This window comes from Malania oleifera, chromosome 1 (assembly GCF_029873635.1).
Source record: "Malania oleifera isolate guangnan ecotype guangnan chromosome 1, ASM2987363v1, whole genome shotgun sequence".
In the NCBI taxonomy this organism is placed as follows: Eukaryota; Viridiplantae; Streptophyta; class Magnoliopsida; order Santalales; family Ximeniaceae; genus Malania; species Malania oleifera.
In genome coordinates, this window is record NC_080417.1 from 91,863,926 (window position 1) to 91,869,925 (window position 6,000).

The following is a 6,000-nucleotide window of genomic DNA, read 5'->3' on the forward strand; positions in this document are numbered from 1 at the left end:
AGTTTTAATGCAAACAACAGTTTTTCAAACAAAATAGAGATGATACCCGAAATCCCCAATTTTCCTGAAAAACTGTAACCCGAAAATCTCACACTTTACCCGATAGATTTCCCCAAATAAGTAGCCAAAACATACATACGATTGTAGCCTACAGGCTTACCGATCCTAATTTCAAAAATGGACTGATATAAACAGAATCCCCTTACCTTAAGCCGAAATCCAAATACGAACTCTACGGTCCTCAAAACTACGAACCGAGACTCCAAAATCTACAAACCACATTACAAAACATACTTACAATCCGTACCACTATACATATACTAAATCAGAAATGAAAACCGAGTCTTACCTCGATTTTGGCATAAAACCCGAAATCCTTTGAAACAAGATTCCGATCCAGTAGAAACATAGAGAATCCTTCACTGATCCTCGCAGTATCGTTGGATTTACGAATGCGGAAACGAACGGCAAAGAAAACTAGAGAGAGAGAGTGTAGGGAGATTTCTAGAGAGAGAGAGAGCTTTTCCAAAAACTTAGCCAAGAAGCAAACCAAAATATCCTTTATAAAGACCCTTGACCCGGAGGATTTCGTCGACGAAGTGGTGTCCTCGTCGACAAGGTCTTCAGGGATTTCGTCGACGAGACAGTGATTTCGTCGACGAACCCTGATATTTAAATTTTCCTGAATCCCTTGGTTTTTTCTCGTCAACAAGGCTTTGAATTTCATCGACGAGAATAACAAAGGCCTCGTCAACGAAATCCGGCTTCGTCGACGAACCTGCTCTTTGACCAAAATTTCCCACTCTTTATATATATTAACCTATTATCACAGTTCAGGTTCTTACAATCTCCTTTCCTTACAAAAATTTCGTCCTCAAAATTTGCAATCTCTCTTTACAGTCTCATTCATGCTACTACATACATACCTACTCTAGAGTGAATCGGTGACTATCTATACGCAGTCCCTTTGCGATACATACATACACACTTTAGAGAATACGGTAGCCATTTATACGCAGCCCTGTTACAATACATACATACACTCTCTAGAGAATACGACGACCATTTATATGCAGCCCCGTTACAATACATACATACATGCCCTCACTTATGGCGGAGGAATACCGTGGTTACATACATACACGGTCTCAGGAGCTCACAATACCATAGGACTCTCCCTGAGACTAACTACTAAATACAATATGATAACAGAGGTTTACATACATACATACATACTCTTACCACTCTGCTATCCAAATACTACTCAAACAACTGCGGATACTTCTGGCGTATTTCCGTTTTCAGTTCCCAAGAAGCTTCCTCAACCTCGTGGTTCCCCACAATACCTTTACTAACGGTATCTCTTTGGTACGAAGCTTCTGAACTTTACGATCCAGAACCTGAACAGGTATCTCCTTATACGCTAAAGTATCCTTAAGTCCCAAGGACTCGTAACTGATAACATGCAACGGATCCAACACGTATCTCCTCAACATGGATACGTGAAATACATCGTGGACCCTCGAGAGTGCTAGGGGTAATGCAACTCTGTAGGCTACCGGATCCACTTGATCAAGTACCTCGAATGGTCCGATATACCTCAGGCTCAACTTGCCCTTCCTTCCGAATCTCATCACTCCCTTCATCGAAGCGATTCTAAGGAATTCCTTACCCCCCCCAACCTCGAACTCCAACTCACGGCGGTGAACATCTGCATAACTCTTCTGCCGACTTTGAGCCGATCTAATCCTCTCCCGGATCAAACCTACCTTCTCAGATGCCTGCTGCACAAGCTCAAGTCCTAAAACCTTATGTTCACCGACCTCATCCCAATACAAAGGAGATTGACACCTTCGACCATACAAAGCCTTGAACGGTGCCATCCCTATACTAACCTGAAAGCTATTGTTATAGGCAAACTCCACAAGTGGCAGAAATTGAATCCAACTACCACCAAAGTCCAATACACAAGCCCGTAACATATCTTCCAAGATCTATATCGTCCTCTTCGACTGTCCATCAGTCTGGGGGTGGAATGTTGTACTGAATGTAAGCTTCGTTCCCAATGCTTCCTACAAGTTTTTCCAAAATCGATAAGTAAACCTCGGATCTCGATCTGAAACAATGGACACCGGTACCCCATGCATTCTCACAATTTCATGCACGTACATATCAGCTAGCCTACTCAAAGGGTAGCTGACCTTTATCAGTACAAAGTGAGCAGATTTTGTCAACCTGTCTACAATTACCCAAATAGTATTCTGCCCGTGAAGCGCTGTCGGCAATCCAGTAACAAAGTCCATGGAAATGTGTTCCCATTTCCACACCGGAATTGGCAAAGGCTGCAACGGCCTTGCTGGCCTCTAATGTTCAACTTTCACCTGCTGACACGTTAGACACTGCTCCATAAATCGGGCAATATTTCTCTTCATACCACTCCACCAAAAGGACTCACGCAAATCCTGATACATCTTCGTACCACCCGGATGTACCGTATACAGAGAATGGTGCGCTTCCTCCAGAATCGTCCTTCTGATCTCCTTATATTTTGGAACACACAGTCTGGTCCTAAACCTTAACACACCTCTGTCAAAGATGTTAAAATCCGCAGCCAAACCCTACTGTACCTTCTCTACAATCTCAGCTAACTCATCATCACTAGCCTACACAGCTTTAATACGCTCAAACAACGTCGATTGGATTACCAAGCTAGCAATGAAAGCCTGATGATTGCCAAACACCAACTCCACACCTAGGCTTTTCAAATCTCGCCTAACATGATGTTGAGCTACAACTGCAGTTACCACTACTTGCTCTGACTTCCGACTCAACGCATCTACTACCACATTAGCCTTTCCAGGGTGATAACTGATCGTGTAATCGTAGTCCTTAATCAACTCTAGTTGCCGCCTCTGTCTCATATTCAGCTCCTTCTGCGTGAAAAAGTACCTAAGGCTTTTGTGGTCAGTGAAAATTTCACACTGAACACCATACAGGTAGTGTCCCCAGATCTTTAGAGCATATGCTACAACAGCCAATTCCAGATCATGCGTAGGGTAATTTTTCTCATACTCATACTCCTTAAGTTGCCGAGAAGCATAAGTTACCACCTTATCCTGTTGCATAAGCACACATCCCAAATCCTTCAAGGACGCGTCGCTATAAATCACAAAATCCCCATCCCCCGAAGGAATGGTTAATACTGGAGCAGTAACCAGCCGGTGCTTCAACTCGAGAAAACACTGCTCGCAATCACTAGTCTAGTCAAACTTCACTCCTTTTTTAGTCAACCATGTCAGAGGTCCAGACAATTTAGAGAATCCCTCCACGAACCGACGATAGTAACCCTCCAGTCCCAAAAAACTCTGAACCTCCTACACATTCTTCGGTCTAGCCCAGTCGACCACAACTTCGATCTTACTAGGATCAACTGAGATACCGCCCTCAGACACCACATGGCTTAGGAACGCGACCTGATTCAACCAGAACTCACACTTTTTCAGCTTAGCATACAACTTCTTCTTCCGTAGAATCTATAATACTAACCTCAAATGTTCTACATGCTCTTCCGTACTCCTCGAGTGTACCAGAATGTCGTCAATGAATACCACTACAAATCGATCCAGGTACTCATGGAAAACCCGGTTCATCAAATCCATAAACACTGTCGGTGCATTGGTTAACCCAAATGGCATAACCAAGAATTCATAGTGGCCGTATCTGGTTCGGAAAGCAGTTTTAGCTATATCATCATACCTAACCCTCACCTGATGATATCCTGACCGTAGGTCGATCTTTGAAAAGACATGCGTCCCCTCCAACAGGTCAAAAAGATCATCTATACAAGGCAAAGGGTAACAGTTCTTCACCATCACTTTGTTGATCTCACGATAGTCAAAACACATACGCATCGACCCGTCCTTCTTCTTCACAAATAATACTGGAGATCCCCAGGGCGAAACACTCGGTTGAATAAAACCCTGGTCCAGTAATTCCTGCAACTGCTCCTTCAACTCTCGAAGTTCTGCTAGAGTCATCCGGTATAGAGTTTTAGAGATCGGTACCTTACCAGGCAGCAACTCAATCGTAAACTCCACCTCATGATCCAGAGGTAAATCGGGTAAGTCATTTGGAAACACATCCGGAAACTTGTTAACCACCCGAATGTTCTCAAGTCTCAACTCATCCCTTGGTGGTTCCTTCACACAAGCTAGGTACCTTTGACAACTATCCAAGAGTAACCTCCTCGCCTATAAAGCTGATAGAATCTGTGGCATAGAACGCACACACGATCCAGCGAACTCAAACTCTTGCTTCCCAGGAGGTCTGAACACTACTACCTTCCTACAACAATCAATCACCGCATAGCTGGAGAACAACCAATCCATTCCTAGTATGACGTCAAAACCTGACATGTCATATTCTACAAGGTTTTCCACTAGCAGTCTCTCCTAAATTACAACTGGGCAGTTTCTTAACATCTTACTACACGTCGTTACACTCCCAGTCAGCGTAATCACAGACAACATCTCATTCATCACATAGGTTTCCACCCCACATAATTTCACATAACTAACAGATATGAACGAATGGGTTGCCCCCGAATCAAACAAAACAATAGCTTTATTCGAAAGCAATAACATGGTACCTGTCACCACGTTCCTAGTGTGTTCTGCATCTGCTGGAGTAAGTGAATATACTATCTTCGGAGCCGTGGTTGCCTGATAATTCACCCGAGGCACCTGGTTTGTCACGACCTGCTCATTTTTCACATTTTTTTTTTAATAATAATATCAACGTCATACATTCCAGCTCTGCAGGTCACCATCCACCTGGACCCGTGGGTACCAGGGACACATCAGAACACAATCGGAAGCCTAAGTAGTAGGAAATATATATATTCACAATATTGTAAATACAAAACATCCATCATTTTACCACATATACCAGAGCCACTATATTCACCGTACTTCCATATATACATCTCAAAAATAAGACCTAGGGACATTTCCCCAAAATCTAACTGTCCCTACAAAACTTACCCTTCAAAAAGGGCAGATACACAGCACTAGCTCAGCGGGGCTTTTCCTGCTCTCCTATCAGGGGCTCCTGAAAAGTTTATAAGATTTAGGGGTGAGACACCTCTCAGTAAGAGAAATAAACTAATACCAGTGTGTGGCAACATGAGTATTTTGTGTTCTACATATATCATATATAACATATTCAATACTGTTTATCAAATTTGGGAAAACATATGTATATCAAAACATGGCAGAACATACTGCATTTCATAAGCATATCTCATATCATATAATAATAATAATAATAACATAAAAACATTCGTGGTAAGTTAGCTGGCTGTTGTCATGTATTACCCCCACATGACTGGGTTGTGTGGCCCGAAGGCGGGACCTGACAATGTTTGGCTGACCACTGCCAAGTCAAACAGTAGTCTGTAGGTTCGATGGGTCTACCAGACCTGGTCCGTACACCAGGGGCGATCACAGCACACTTCTTAAATAACCACACTGACCATCCAATCTCACACCACTCCGTACAGCGGCGTTAACACAAATATCATGATCACGAAGACCATGGACACATAGCAACGGTACCGTGCAAGTGCTAGCCTAGACCAAGCCAACCAGGTTCTGATATCATATACATATACTAAAATCGTGATACATGACATATCATTAATTATCAAATCAATCATATCATTTGCACATATACGTATATCATGAAAATCATCGGCCCGTACACCGGTATTACACATTTTATCATAGCTCAACCCGTACGCCAACAAAACATAGCACAACCCGTACACTGGCAAATCACAGTCACATAGCATGACCCGTACACCGGCAAACATAACACAGCTCGTACACTGGCAAATCACATCACATAGCATGGCCCGTACGCCGGTAAATCACGTCATAGCACGGCCCGTACGCCAGCAAACATATTATAAAAATCTCGGCTCGTACGCCGATTTTTCCA